This window comes from Eptatretus burgeri, chromosome 8 (genome assembly GCF_056783735.1).
Source record: "Eptatretus burgeri isolate ZD-2024b chromosome 8, Ebu_testis_v1, whole genome shotgun sequence".
Lineage (NCBI taxonomy): Eukaryota > Metazoa > Chordata > Myxini > Myxiniformes > Myxinidae > Eptatretus > Eptatretus burgeri.
In genome coordinates this window covers 18,567,206-18,583,883 of record NC_140968.1, presented here as the reverse complement: position 1 = coordinate 18,583,883, position 16,678 = coordinate 18,567,206, and the positions used below count along the sequence as shown (strand labels likewise).

The following is a 16,678-nucleotide window of genomic DNA, read 5'->3' as shown; positions in this document are numbered from 1 at the left end:
CTTTGTCTCTCAATTGTCGTTGTCGTCGCCATTCAAATCACGCACACCTGCGTGTTACGACGCCCAGACTGCACTCCATTAAACTCACCCCGGGAGACGCGGCTGCATGTTCCCGCATGCCGACCGACATCTCCCTCGCACACAGCGACCTTACACACGCTGTCTCCCTCCTTACACTTGGCCGCTCACTCACTCGTGCCGTTTCCCTTGCACACACCATACCACTCACACACGCGGGGGCACTCGCCCGCGGTGCCTCATCCACACACGCGGGGGCACTCACCCACGGTGTTTCACTCACACACGGCGTGCTGGGAAGCACGCACTCCGGCACACTCGCCACCACACGACTCACACACAGGGTCGCTTCCACACACGGGGGTGCACTCACACCTTGCACCACACACGCCGGGACAACCACACTGGGGATTTGTGCCACCCCAAGGGTTTCGGGGGCCTCTATACCCCTGAAGCTCTCCGTGCGCATGTCCACAGCACCCGTCCCCTCAACTCCGCGAAGCACGACCGAACCCACCTGGTCGTGACTCGCTTCAAGGGAGCATACTCCCTCCCCTCGTTCCTGGAGGAGGCTATCCAACTGCTCGCACCGGGTCCCTACACGTTCTGCGAGCTCACCCCCATTATCCTCCACTACCTCTGTGTGTGTGTGCTCGTCTTGAATCCCGTCCAATTCACCCTCTATCTCTCGTGTCTCTGCCAACTCAGTCACCTCTTCACCCGTTACCTCCCTTGTCTCCACTATTTTTATTTCCTTTGTCGTCACCTCGTGTCTCGTCTCACACGTTTCGGTCTCCCCACTTAGTTTTTCCCTCCGTGTCACCGTCACTTTCTCCGTCGTTGTTACCTCCACGTGTCTCGTCTCACACATCCCCCGAATTAATTTGTCCTCACCCGCTTCCCTTGCGGGCCTGACAACCATTGCACTACCCCCGAGCTCGTTCGCTCCCACACGTGGCGGCGCCATTTTGAGCTCCCTCGTTATTGCCTTCATGCCCGTCTGCAGGCTTCGGCCCATGTTCTGCGTCTCACCTCGCATTTCTTCCATTTTGTTTGTGTTCGTTTCCATTTTCTTTTCCATTTCGTTCATTTGTTGCGTATGTCCATCTATTTTCCTTTTCATTTCGTTTATGGCTTGCAAAATCATTTCGAGTGCACTCGGCTGAGCCAATTCGGCACGGATCGGGAGGTTTTGGTGGAGAGGGGAAGGGGAGGTGTCATACACCGCGGCCTCTGCCGCTGCCGCGCCCATTTCGGGCTCTGGGTTCAGTTGGGGGAGTTCGTGTTCCTGCACAATCAACATTTCCTGTTCGGGGTCTCCATCCTGGGCCATGGATTCTACACATTCTACATCCATTTCTAATACCCCCGGCTCCCGCTCGCCTTGCGACTCCATCTTATTTCTCGTAAGGGGTTAATTTAGCTCGCTCGTAATTTGGAGGGAATTGGGGATCGCTCCTCTCACCCCTGGACCGATTCCCCGTGAATTTCGCTTGGAGACGGGAGAGTTTGTTTCCCGCTCTCTGACACCAGTGTTGTGAATTCGCGCCCGCCGGCGTGCGATCGGCCGCTCGACTCGAATGGCAGCCGCCTCGCCCACCGGAACGGACAATTCAGTCGTGACCCTCTCGGAACGCCGGGAGCCAGTCACGGGTGGGGGTTTAACCCCACCACGACCGTGCCAATTGCCCACCCACGCAGGATAGGGTTGCTCGCCAAATTCGATCTACCTAAGTACCTGTGCGGATGGTCGACCGGGCGATCGTACCTCGCCGCAGGCCGACTCCGGACACGAACCGCTTAAGCGGTCCGTTCCGTGCTATCGGGATAACCGAGCGGTGTTATCCTCGGCCTCGACGGTTCCGATTAATTATCGGGCGTTTTAAACCCACTACGAACCCTTTTACGTGAAGCAGGATGGAGGGTCAATAAAGAAAAGACGAAGCGAAACGGGAAAACGGTTCACACAATGCACGTTTATTACGCGACACACGGAAAGCACACATATACAGCCAAACAGTCAGCCAAATAGTCAGCCAAACAGTCAGGCACCTATATCAGGTAAACAAAAGAAACAACGACGCAGAGTTACAACCGAATACGCGTGCACACGGCAACACTTATACAGTTCTACTTTACAAGACACGGCGCCAACCCACATTTACTCAAAAGCAAAGGAAAGAAGCCACCCTCATCGACAAGGGGGGCAGATGGGCCTGTAGGCCAATATGTGTGCGGGACCTGAAGGAGCGGCCAGGTCCGCGAGACCGGGTGGGTCCTACGCGCGTCCTCGTGGCGCGTTGGCGGACGAGCCGCAGACGTGGCCGTGTGGCTGTGCCCCGACTCCATGCTTTTTCGCGGGTTTAGTTGGCACGACGTTTGGAGTGGGGTGGGAACAGGGCCCCCTTGGTTGCACTATTTCAGCGTGGGGGAAAAGTGGGAATTGTTGATGCTCTGGGGGAGGGAGAATGGCTGGCTGGCTTGGGTCCCACGACGAGCGATCTCCCGCCACGACCTCGTCGCCGACCGCCGTCCTTCTCGCCTCGGACCAGAGCTTCTTGGCCTCTTGCCACAACTCTCCTCAGCCGACTGCAGAACCCAACTCGACGCCTTCGCCTCCCGACTCCACTCTCTGCCACACTCCGCCGCTGCCACACTTCGCCCGATGACTTTGCCCCAACTCTCTGCTCCAAAACAATCTGCTTTCAAAACTGACTCTGCCACGAAACTCTCTGCGCTCGGCGTTTTATAGGCCGGCAGGAGAACCAATATGCAAATTTCCGGATCAGGATGAGCTCGGGGGCGGAGCCACGCTCGCCCATTGGACGGAGGAAAAGTGGGCGTGAACCTCCCCTGATCCTAGAATTTGCATATATGGATTTCACACGGACGCCCTGGAGGCGGGGCCAAGCCGCTCCGCGCTTGCTGATTGGACGGATCAGAAGTGGGCGTGTAGCATTCTTGATCTGAATTCTTCCTCGGAAAGGCCGCTATTTGCACTCGCGGCTCGGTGTGTTTCGCTTGAACGAGCCCAAGACAGCCCGATGCTCAGTGTTCACAGGTGGTGCGGGAATGGCCGTAGAAGGAGAGAGGTGAAGGTGGTGGAGGGTTTATGGTGGTGGTTTGATGGTTATGGCGGTTGATTCAAAATAAAGATAGAACAGAAAAACGCCAAACTCAAAGCGTCGCAGCCCGAATGAATCCCATAAATTCCCTCTAAACAGCGGGTTTGGGGCTAACTACACATGTACTTCGAGTTATCTCACCTACGGGACCTGAATGGTGGTTTGCGAATTTCCACAGCCGTAACAATATATTGCTTTAAAATTATTTGGATCAGACTTCACTGCAATGCTTTATAAGAAAATATTAATTATTAGACGAGTCTTTTAAAAACAATAAATGTATAAACAGGCGAGAATTGGGTGGCTTTGACACCTACTCTGGTTATTTATTTTATTCCTACTGTCGTCATGGAGCGCCAGTCGAAAACAATGAAGAAAAGCGAATAATAAAAGAAAGCTACAGCACGTCAGATTTATCGGCCTTGTCGGACGGACGACGGATTTATCGGACTAGTCTAGACTCTAGAGTTGACAAGTACCTTGTATTTGCATGCACACAATGTATAAGTCAATGCGTAAGAGTCCCGAGGCTGAGGTGTAAAATGAGGCCGTGTAATGGGAGTATCGGCGATTTGAGGAAGTGTGAAGTGGGCATTTTGTCAGATATCCAAATGGACATTTATTGTTGTCATTATTTTTTTATCTTGGGTGGGCATGGGTATTCCTGTATTGTTACTTGTTGTTTTTATGCTTCATTGCAAGGGTATCCACAAGTCAACAAGACGATTTCTTTTCTGTTGCAGTTTTCATTTCTTTGTGCAGGTCTGCTCATTATCTTTGCACTATATGTATGTATTTATATTTAATAATTGTACTTTACATTTTAATTGCTGTAATATTTTGGGCAAATTACCATGTGCAGTCAGTATTGATTCCTTTCTCGCATTGCAAAAAGTATATTCGTTTATGTGCCGGTGCAAACTGTATTATTCTGACCCACTTGTACAGTAACAAAATATACTCCTCATGTGCGTTTACAAAGCATGTTGCCTACCCGATACCTTTGTCGATGTGTCAGAGAAGCAGGGACGTTCATTATCCTAAGCGAACCCTACCCTACCAGGCATGCAGTTGACGTTTGTGAAAACGTTTAGATTTTAAAGAGCATATTATCCTCAGTGTATAGATTTTTAAATTTTTTTTTGCTGCATCACCAATATTGTCTTAAATTAGAAAATTCAGAAATGAATTATGCTTGCTCCCTAATTAAAAAGTGATTCACATGCCAACGGCCTTGGTATAAGTGCATGTACAACAACAGTGCTGTTAGCTTGCCTCCACTTGTAATTTATTTCTCATAACTTAGACGTAGCTATACCAACGAGACATTCTTTCATCAGAAGACGATCAGTGTGATAGCAAACACGTGCACAATGCACATGTGTTTGCGCCGGGAACACTGAACTCAACTTTTTTGACGGGAGGGGCATAGCAAGTTGTGAAAAGCACTATAAATGTTCGAAATATTGGTCTAATTATCCCATTGTTGATTTTAAAAAAGAAACATGGGTGATTTCTTCACTAGGAAGGTCAAGTTAATATATAAATAACCAGAAAGTTTTGAGTGTCATGGGACCTTTAACAATTCTACTTAGACAAGACAGGCCCACACACAGACACGCACACCCAAAAAAAGAAATGGACTCGCCGAGTCTTTATTCGGCTCTCCAGCCGAGGAGGATAGTTCGGCTGGGTGTCAGAACGGCTGGCTACCTGGCCGCGAGTGTGCGGCTGGTCGTCCACACCTTCCCGGAGCTACATTCGCCAAAAAGCACAGACCAGGGCGGCCGAACCCAGAGGAGGCAAGACGAGGTGGTCTCCTTGATGAGATGGTCGACCGCTCGCTGAAATGCGCCAGACGAGACACCTCCGATGCGCGGGATGCAGTCCGCCGCAGACCCAGACAGATGCGCTTCGCGACACACGGGACGCAATCTCTCCATGTTGGTCCCGATGACCACTTCTTCCTCTTTAGGAGGGAGGGGCTTCTTCTCCTGGCCACTCGCCTCCTGATTGATCGGACCCATCGCGTGATTCCTTGGCCGTCTCCCATTGGACAGGCCCACCGTAGGCGGGCCAACTCCCACCCTTCTGGGTGGAGTCCCGATTGGAGGCATTTGTAGCTCCGCCTACCCCCTCACCTCCGACCACGTGCGTAATGGCGATGGTGTTGTCGGAAACGGGGCGGGTGAGATGTCCGCTCCTTGACGATTGGCCAAAGAGGGACGCCATGCCCATGTTAAACTCCGCCCACACACGCGCTCGCTCGCCGGCGAGCAAAGAGCGCGGACAATGCCGAAAGCAGAGAGTTGTTGCTGTCGTTGTGGATGTAAAAATCCTAACTATATAAAATAATCCACAGCGCACGTACAATTAATCATCCATTAAACATAGGACGGGACCCTACCTAGAAACACATACTTACTGATATAACTGATCTATAGGACCGGGCAGTTGTGTGCTCATCCTGGCTGCCAGATTCGTAACAATAGATGTCTTCATAATGTCCTTGGCATTTCATGACGATATTGGAGTCCCACTGTTCCAGATGTGTGGAACTAGAACCCGGATGAGGCTCCTTGACATCATGAAGGTTGCTGCCACTGTTGGCATAGATGTCTGTTGGGTTGCATGCATATACAGGATGTGACACTGTCATTGCGTTTGCAGGAAAAGGGAAGACAAACACCTCAACTCTTGACCAATAACAGGGAAACCCAGGGCACATTCCTGGAGTTGGGTCATATATTGGACCTCTCCCGAGAATTGATGGACAAACTAGAGGCATTTACTTGCCTCCTCCATGCATCAAAGGCATCATCCACTAAGGTCAATGATCCCAGGTACGACCCATTCTGTGCTAAGAAAGGAGAGATAGAGAGCCACCAGCTCCCACCATGCAGGGACTGCTTAGTGAAACACTTACAAAGAGCCAACTATCAGGCTGCAATATGGAGACGATGTCTTGAACAGGACCTGAAAGTTCCAAGTCATGTTGGCTGAGAATGGAAGATGGAGAAGGAAGGAGATGAACAGTTGGTGGTGCACTGGATGGATGGTCAGCCAGCACCTGAGACGGTCCTGGATTTATTGGCCTGCAATTGTAACAGCTTTGTTCACTACCAAAATGTGTGTGTTTATCAAACTGACTGAAATGCACTGATTTGTGCAGACTGCCAGACTGTGAGAACCAGGCATCCATCTTTGAGTGAGACAATGGGGAAAGTTTAGATGAGGATATTGAAGAACTGGATAATGATTATGATTTTTAAGTTCATCTTGAACATTTTATATCACTTACAATCAGTGCATATGATCAGCGATGTCTTAGAAACAATAAAGGACCCGTCTTTGGTTCAAACGACTATGCTTATCAGCAACACATATCAGCGACTATGCTTATTAGTTTATCAGCAACACAACACATTGGCCGAGGTCAGTGGTTCTTAACCGGGGATACGAAGCATCAAAGCAGGGGGTACGATATATGTTGTCAAATTCAATACTGTATAGTACTTAAATTCCAATAATAATAAATAAACAAATAAATAAATAACTAATAAGAAATTTTTAGACAGGGGGTACGGGGAAATATTATGAAAGCTCAAGGGGTACGAGCACATAAAAAGGTTAAGAACCACTGGCTGAGGTAATGGCCTTGTTCATGTGGAACACCACATTTGTGTTTGTATTCTGTAATTTTATGCCCTATAACAGAAGATTGTGTTTCATTTTCACCTTTGACTCATTCATCATATTGCACATGATTAACCATCTTGCGACTGTTTTATTGGTTTATATTGTGTAATACGGGTGTTTGATACCTTCATATGTGCATTATTGAGTATCCAAATCCCTGAAATTCTGTATTTTTTGAGAAATTACAGGGAAAAAACATCAATCTTGTTCATGAACATGCTATCATTTACTTTTGTTTGATTCTTGGAAAGTATCCTTCAATAACAACAGAGAAAATATCATGACATTGACCAAACTACATAAATCCGTCCAAATTAGGTATTTTTTCATTTGGGGGGTGGGGTAACATTGTCTGCTATACTGATCTTAATATACAACATACAAAAAATAAATTTAGATTTTTGGATTTCTTAATAAATTTGCTGAACACCCATGTAATTATATTGTTCCAGAACTTTTATTTACTTTCCACAATAAATGATAGACAAATACTTTTCTGAAGGCAGTATGATTTATCACACAGAAAATAGACAATGATATGTGTCACCAATGACATACCTTTCAACCGAGGCATGTTTAGCACTTTTTGTTGAGAAGCAAATGATCCGAGCAAAAGGTGAGACAAATTTCAATGTTAATGTTTGACTGATATAAAAAATGTTAAGTTGAAGTAGGATGTCTTACCTTGTACTAGCCATTTTGCACAAAAGCTTATTTAAGGCTAGGCATATAAACAGGGTGAAAACACACAAAAAGCTACCTCCGATGCAATGCTATCACATATTTTCTAACTCGAGGGTTGTATACCTTGCCAACGATCACTGTGAGAATTATTCCCTCCAGATGGTACCGACCAACCCTTCTGGCTCATGGACTATCACTTGGTCTCCACGCCACAGGTCTCTTAAAATACCATTTTGTTGCTTGCAAATACCACCTGTCGCTTCACTGTTTATGGGGGAGAGAACTTTCTTTTTCTTTTTAAATTTTATGGCGTTTTAATTGCCACGAGGCTCTTTCTCCACCACTCTGCCAGGCAACACAGCGGTGAATGAAGGAACCTTTCGGTAATCCATAATAGTAGTGTCAAAAGGGAGGCTTTTCCACAGTAATGTCTACCATTTCTCAAAGTCGCAATATTCGCTCGCTTACGATCATTCATATTTCTCCTTTTCAAACTGGTACACATTACTTCGTAATTGTGCTCCCCTTTGACATGACTCTCCCTCCTTTGACATGAAATGGGGCTGGGCTTCGCCCCTTCCATGTGAATATTTATCTATCTATAATTCCAGCTGTGTGTGTGTGTGTGTGTGTGTGTGTGTGTGTGTGTGTGTGTGTGTGTGTGTGTGTGTGTGTGTGTGTGTGTGTGTGTGTGTGTGTGTGTGTGTGTGTGTGTGAAACCACTGTTTCTCGACAACCTCTGGTCCGATCTAATTGAAACTTGCCAGGTATATTGCTGGGGACCTGAGGATGTGCCTTTTCAAGGTTTGATATTAATCGGACAAGTGCTTCCCAAGTTATGGCCATTTATTTACCAAACCAATGGGAAGACACTTTGTTGCGTGGGCGTGGCCGACGGGGAAGGGAAGCTCAGCCACGTTCCCCATTGCGGGTTACAACGTACGGGCTTCCGGAGAGTAATGACTTCATTTACTCTAATAATTTCTCGATTTCTTATGCGCATTTATAGATAAACAGAATGGCCCAAGTTATGATCGTTTTCATATTAGACGGTGTATAAATTCTGGGAACATCAGAGTGCTGGTATGCTCTGAACCAGGAAGTAAAATTTCTCTCTCTCTTCTCTTCTCTTTTTGTTTTTCCTTGCCACGACATTGCGAAAAGGTAAAATACGTTGGCCCTAATTGAATAATTGGGTATTAAAAATAAATTGCGAATAATCGTAACTGCGAATAATATCGAACTTCCGGGTCACGCACGTACGGGCACGTGAGAGCGAAGAAACGGCCTGTGTGGTTTATTTATTTATTATTATTATTATTTTTTTCATTTTTTTATTTTTTTTTACGGGCACGTACTAGTTTAATCAAATCGAGTAGTCATAAGAAGAGTATATTTTTTCAGAAATAACTTAATTTATTCATCAATTAAAAATAATGCAGCAGTAGTTCATTTACCCCCATGAACACACCCCTCTGTATATAACCTCCATCCATCCATCGGGACCACACTCTGTGCAGCGCAGTGGTGCTGCCGAAGCAGTCTCCTGGATTATTAGGCACAATCCTAGCTGGGCAGGTTACCACTCCAACACAGTATAATGGCAAGCTGGCACTCATTTTGTCGATCTCATAAGGATGGCAGGCAGGGTTTACCCCTGGCTGGGCTTTGCCCCCCTTGCACAGGATCATTTATTTAATCAAATTGAGTAGTCATATAGAGATACTAAAAAATTTGTTTTATATTCAGGAATAACTTAATTTATTCATCAATTATAAATAATGAATTGTTTGCCCGTTAAAACCCCCAACCCCATTTTTTATTAATACTTTTACTTTAAACTGTTGTAAAATTATTCTCCATACTCGAACCTTTTCTCAAACACGAACACATTACATTTTTATGGGTGTGACACATTCTGAAAGTTGGGCTGTGCTTCTGAAAAACAGGAAACCGAACAATGGGCAAGCAAGACTGGAAAAAATTCCAGAATCGAGAAACGCCTCACTTCCTCCAAAATATTTTCCTTTAAAAGTGCACACATTTCTTTGAGTTTTTAAAACTCTCCTTTTTTGACAGTTTCTCGTTTCTCTCATCTTGACCCAATGGTAAATGAACGAGAATTTGTTTCATTACCCAGACATGGACCATCTTTCATCCGATGAAGAACATTCCCCATCACAATATTGGTAAGTTTCATTCACGATTAAACTGCTAATGTAAACGTGTGTGTGTGTGTGTGTGTGTGTGTGTGTGTGTGTGTGTGTGTGTGTGTGTATTGTTGCGGCCACGGGTAACGAGACACCAGCTTGTCACTCAGGGGGATAAATCCCCGGTTGTCCTCGGAAGAGGCGGACCTGGTGCCACCGCTCACAATTAACGTTGTGGTACGGTGGGTTGTTTTAAAACCACGAACGCCACCCAGTTAACCATGAGTTCCAGTGTCCACCATCTAATTATGCCGTTTAACTCGAGGTGACGTGGTTACCTGAGTGGGGAGTGCGCCCTCGGCAAAGCACCAATGTTGTCTCAATTAGATTTTAATTAGGGCGGCCGAGCGCTTTAACCGCTGGTGCGTGCCGACTATTTTTAGTCAAATCTGTGGAAATTACCTCCCAATCTATTGAGGTTTGGACAATGCTAGACAAATAGAAGGAAAGGACAAACATGGATAGGTTGAAAGTCGACAAATGGTTTATTAATAATAAAATAAATAAATAAAAATAGCTTTTTATTTTCTGAGGTAAATAAAGAATACATTTCAAAGCAAAATCAATCAAAATGCCAGGAAAGAGACAAAGAGCAGATGCTTATCAGGGGTTGACTGACTTACAGCGAAACACAGACAAGGGTACCCAACGGATCATTCAGTGGGGGGGGGGCAGGGGGGGAGAGGAAAGAGCAGTTGGCCGACCAGTGAAAACGTCCTGAAATGTGTGTGTGCATGTCACGTCCATCGCCAGCACCCAGCCTTGCCCTGCACCCTCTCGTGAACAGCCTTGAATGCCAGTCGACGACTGGGAGGGCACCGAGATCGTCTGTCGTGGGTTTAGACCCTGGTGCTGCTACACGGGCAGCTTCTCACACTTCACGAAACTGGTGACATCCAGTGACCCACACGGTCTGTCGGTGAGTGGCCCGTGCCTCACACGTTGGTGACCGACCCGTGCCTCACTCGTCGGCACTGCTCACACCCATACGCGCACCACACGCTCGCTTGCTCAAGCACTGGGAAGGACGAATTGCCTCGTTGTTGGCGCTGGTCAGACACCCACACATGCACCACACGCTCACTTGCTCACTTGCTCACTTGCATGCTTCCTTTCTGGCTTGCTTCTTCCCTTGCGTGCTTCAACTCTCGCTTCTTTCTCGTCTTGCTTGCCCGCTTCTTGGTTGCTTCTCTCCTCCTTTTTCTCTCTGGCTTTCTTTCTCGTTCTCTTCTCCCTCCTCTTACTTCTCTCGCCTCAGAACGGACCTCCAGTTCGTTTTATATCTGCGGCCCGTCTCTGCGGGCGCAGAGTCCGCCCCCAGCTCACCCGCCCCACTTGCACAGTTGCCATGACTATCCGTGCGCTCTCCAAAAAGGCAGGCGTTGGCGCTCACGAAAGAAATGTGTGCATAAACGTTGCTGAGGAAAAATAAGGGTGGGGTCAGCACTCGCAAGATAAATGTGTGTAAATGTGTCTGTCATAAAGAAAAGAAAAAAAAAAAAACGCTTCCCATAAGAGAGGGGATCTATTCTGTACCCTTCTCAACGCATCACATTTAAAATCCCATTAAACATGGGGATGGGGCTAATTTGAACATGCATTTAAGGAAATAACTGTCTGAGGACCAGGATGTGTGGATGCATTCATCAGACCGGATCCTGAAATCCATAACAATATATACATATCTGTATATATATATATATATATATATATATATATATATATATATATATATATATATATATATATATATATATGCATATTTGTGTATATATTGTATATGCATATTTGTGTATATATATATATATATATATATATATATATATATATATATATTTGTATAATATATATATATATATATATATATTTGTATAATATATATATATATATATATATATATATATATATATATATATATATATATATATATATATATGTATGTATTATGTCTGGATTCCTCTTGGAACGATGGTGCAGTCATCGGTTTTCAATTTGATTGTCTTTGATTAATTATTTAACTAATTATTTATTTCCCCTTTTTTTACAGCATTTCAAACTCACTCATACATGCTCTTGGGATGCATGTATGAGTGCATGTCTTTTTATGCTCTTTTTGGGGAATGGGAAGCTCTGAATGACGTCTTGACAGAAATCCAGTTTGTTTGTCAGGCATTTCACAACGACCTCATTTTATGCATGACAAACTTTCCTCCATGACATTCGACATCACAGGATTTACCCAATGTTTCAACGTCAAGGTATTTCACATAATAAAAAAATACAATGATGTTGAATTTCAGTGTTCCTTGAAGATTCACTGGCAAGGTATTTACACATGTTTTTCCTGTTTTGCAGCATTAATCACGAAGAAAGCGCAGATATGTTGTTTCTTGGTCATTCCAGTCTACCCCAGGTAATTAATTATTCTTCTCTCTGACTGAATCGAATATATGAGAGTGAGGTTTTATTTATTTGTTGACAATACGATATACTCCGACACCTCCTTTAGTATTCGCAGGTGTGTCATAGTATTAATACCTCCTTTGGTATCCACAAGTGTCATATAGTGGTGTTAATACGTGTGTGTTTGTGTGTGTGTGTTTTAACAGGAAAGAAACACTCAGATGATTCAAGTCCCCTCACTCTCTCACTCAAACAAACATTATATCGTAAAATCTGTTATAGATATTTCAATGTGTAATATATTGAATGTTTAAGTATTAATTATATATGCTTTGCTTACATTTATTTAATTCTTGATAACAAAAAAGGATAAAGGAGGTGTAAAGAGGAGGGGTGGGGGGGGGTCGGTACGCTCCCCCAACGACCCACCACACCCCTTCATCCCACCCTCTCCCCTCCGTGTGTGTGTGTGTGTGATGAAGGGGTGTGGTGGGTCAAAGGTGGGGGTGCACAAGGGGAAGGGGAGGGGTGGGATGAATGGGTGAGGGGAAGGGTGGTTGTGGCTTGTGTGGGTGGGGCTTGCATGGGTGTGGCTTGTGTGTGTGGAGGCAGAACGGGGTGAAGCAATTTTTTAAAATTAAATTAACGTGTTCTATGTGGGGAACTAATAAACTAATCACTCATGTGAATATGATGGATGTGGTTATGGCTTGTGTGGGTGGAGTCAAATGGGGTGGAGTCAATTTTTGATGTTTTTTTTTTTTTTCAATTTATTATCTTTATCTTTTGTAATTCCTGTGAATAAAATGAATCTAAAATATCTTCTTTTGCATCACATAATTTGTAAGTCCAAGGAACTATCTATCACATCAGCAATTTTAAAAAGTTAATTTGTCCATCGCTGAATAAACCTTTTTCAAAATGAGATTTCCACCTGTATATTCTTCCTATATCACGAACTTTGAACTTAGGCTTTCTGACATGAATCTCTTTTTCATATTCTAATTTTGTAAATGTTTCTGATGGCTTGGTTTTCGTTGAGGTATGAATCATATCATTGTACTCATCTGCAATGTCCTGAATTAATGATAACCATTGTTGAGAACCGATTTGCGTGAATTTTTTATATAGTCTCTCTTTTAAAGTGCGATTGAAATGCTCAATAACAACTGCTTTTCATTCATTAAAGGTGCTGTATTATGTAATGCTCTTATTTTTAAGAAAATTCATAAATGTTTTGTTGTAAAACTCTGTACCCTCCATCAGTCCACAAGTTTTTAGGTTTTCTCTTGCTTTTATTAAATATCTGTTGGAAGGCTAACATAAGAGTATTACCTGTTTTGTTTTTCAAAGGGACAACCCACGTATATCTACTCCTCAAATCAATAATGGTTAAAGCATACTTGTACCCCTTATCATTATCGAGTTCAATCAAGTCAGCGGACCAGATATAATCAACTTATTTGGAATAAATCTTCCTACTATTAAACCTTGTGATTATTGGTTTATGTAATTCATCCGTAACTGCTCTTCAATCTTAATGACATCATGAGAGCCGATGAGTTTTTTTTTTTTTGAATTTCCAAGCCCAAGTTTCGATTTAGCACTGATCATCTTCTTCATGATGAACCTATCAACTTTTTCTCTCAATGTTGGATTTTGTATCAAAGATAAATTACACAACATTTCTCTATCGGCTTCATGTTTTTCTCCCAATGTCGTGCTATTTCCATAATCAATATCGTGCCTCAAACACACTTCATCAACTGTTTTTGGTTTCGACCAAGGATTAGGATTGTCAGCCTCATCTAATCTTTTATTCAAGTTTGTTCCTGGACCACAGAAAGAATACCCTGGTAGATGTAATTCCCCTGGTATTCCAGTAGTTGTAAATTTACTTCCTGATAAAAACTTTTGTATATCTCCTCCTAGTTTGTGTTTGGAGATGAATTTACTCTTTTTAGAGCCACACACCAAACATATCCCTTTTTGTATAACCCTATTCTTTTTACTTTTAACATACGAGATATTTTTACTCTTGCTTTTCTTTTTACATTTGAGACAATAACTCATTTATTTATGAGAAAAATTCCGACAGAGTGCGAAAACCTTTTCAGTTTCCAACATGCAATTTTTAAAACGTAAAGAATCCTTAGAAATGCATTCACTCTCTCCTCCATTTATTGAAGAAAAAAATGTAAAACTTTGATCAAAGTCAATTACACCAACATCGTCAATAATATAATCTTTTCCTTCTTTCTCTTCTTTATCTCCACTTTCTCGTTCAAATCTTCTCCCTGAAATCGATGTTAAGACTCTTGACGCATATATTTTTACAAGACTTGTCAATTCTATGTTCTCCTCCAAAGTGTGTTGAGATCGATTTAATTTCTGTGATACCTCCAATCTTTTTTTGATCTCACTTGTTTCCATATTTTTATATTTATTCATTCTCTCTCTTTCCTCCCTCTCCCTCTCCTTCTCTCTCTTCTCCCTTGCCTCCTCCTCTCTCTTCTCCATCTCCCCCTTCTCTCTTGCCTCAGTTTCTTCAACTCCCTACTCATCCCTTACTAATCTTGAACCACTTTCACCCCAAAGAATATCATACTTGTATTCATCTGCATTTCTTGATATTCCTGCATCCAAAATTTTTTTTTTACAACAGGAAACCAATAAAATTTCTTCTAAATTTCTAAAAGAGCCTTGTATTTTCTCAACTTTAAAATTATTTTATTATTTAACATTTTAGTTAAATCCAAAGTTGTTGGTTTAGTAACATCAGTATAAAGCCAATCTTTTATTGAAAATACCCCATTCTTATGTTGTAGAACATATTTATTAAAATACTGAATACCCTTTTCTTGTCGGTATACTTGGACACAGAAATGATAATTTTCTTGAAGTCTTCTTGCTGTTCTTTCAATGCATCGACTGGAACTGATAGGGTTGGTTATGAGATGTGTTGAACCCCATGGGTCTGGAACTGTGAACCTGAATAGCATTAAGTTCCTTGACTTTGCAAGAAGTCATGGACTTAGGATAGCTGGTTTATGGTTTCAGCGCCCACAAGCTCATCGCTGGACTTGGTATTCCAATGCTGGCAGTGTGGAAAAGGAGATTGACCATGCGCTTGTTGATGGTCGCTGGAGGATGATCCAGAACTACAGGGTCTACCGGAGTGCTCAGTTCCTTAATACTGACCACCGGCTTGTTTCTGTGTCTTCAGTCTTAAGTTGCACCATAAATCAAGGAGAATGGGACCATCCCACCCTCGGCTGGATGTTGGCAAGCTCAAGAATGAGACAGTAGCTGAGGAATTTGCGAACAGGCTGAGTGGAGATTTGGAGGGTCTGGGTGCTTTGGGGGATCCTGAAGAGTTGTGGAGTGCCTTCAAGACCACCGTCCTTGATGTTGCCAGTGGATGTCTTGGAACTCAGCGGAGGGCAAAGAAGAATTTTGTCTCTCAAGGGACACTGGATACCATTGACCAGAGTCGCAGGGCCAGGCTGAATGGCAGAGCTGAGCTGTTCAGGGAGCTGAGGCGTAAAACTGTACGTGTGCTAAGGGTGGACAAGGAGGCCTATGTGCGAGGAATATGTGAGTGGGTAGAACATCACCTGTGGTCAAGTGATTCTCATCCTGCTTACAGGGGAATTCACGCATTGCGTTCATCCAAGCCCATCCCCCGGTGTACTACAGTTCGAGCAGAGGGTCGTAGGCTCTTGACAGAGTAGTCCAGAGTGAAGGCCCTCTGGGCCGGTTACTTTGAGTGGTTGTACCAGGCTGATCCACCAGCTGTCGAGTTGGACATCGGGGGTGTTACAATCCCTGTTGCTGTCCCTCCAATCAACTGTGGTCCACCTTCGCTTGTGGAAACAGGCTGCGGTGAACTGGTTGAAATGGGGTAAAGCTCCAGGGATCTGTGGCATCCATGCTGAACTTCTCAAGGCTGGTGGAAATGCTGCACTCGTGTCATTGCATGCAGTTCTGTGCTCTGCCTGGAATGCAGGCATCATCCCAACTGACTGGAAGAGGGGCCTTGTTGTCCCTCTCTGGAAAGGGAAGGGTGATCGCCAAGATGGCAACAACTACCGAGGGGTGACGCTGCTCTCAGTGCCGGGCAAGGTCTTTGCTCGGATAATTCTTGATAGGGTTCACCACCATCTGCTTGAGCACTAGCGTCCAGAGCAGTCAGGCTTTACACCAAAGAGATCAACGATTGACCGTATCCTTGCTCTTCGGGTCCTCACCGAACGCAGACTAGAGTTTTGGCAGGGGATGCTTGCAGCCTATGTTGATCTCTGTAATGCGTTTGATTCAGTGAATTTGGATGCCCTCTGGAGGATTCTTGGTCTTCATGGGGTGTCACCAAAACTGATCGTTCTGATGTCTGAACTCTACTCTGGTACAGAGATTGCTGTGAGATGTGGTGGTACCATCTCTGACTTATTTCCAGTTGTTACTGGTTTGTCAGGGGTGTGTACTGACCTCCACACTTCTCAGCACTTGTATGAACTGGATTCTAGGGAGGATGTCGGA

General features: G+C 44.2%; 1 protein-coding gene and 1 long non-coding RNA gene across 5 annotated transcripts in view; both read left to right on the top strand.

Annotated features, from left to right (window-relative positions):
- Positions 1–16,678, top strand: part of LOC147021231 (uncharacterized) — a 67,005-nt gene that overhangs the window by 17,586 nt on the left and 32,741 nt on the right.
- Positions 3,240–14,837, top strand: LOC147021232 (uncharacterized). Of its 4 annotated transcripts, none has more exons than XR_015061329.1 (5): positions 7,768–9,715; positions 10,490–10,655; positions 11,784–11,994; positions 12,092–12,149; positions 12,346–14,837. It is a non-coding gene; the product is annotated as an uncharacterized LOC147021232 (long non-coding RNA). The 4 variants fall into 4 exon arrangements; XR_015061330.1 differs by having other exon boundaries at positions 7,769–9,715; positions 10,524–10,655; XR_015061332.1 differs by lacking the exons at positions 7,768–9,715; positions 10,490–10,655 and adding an exon at positions 3,240–7,741.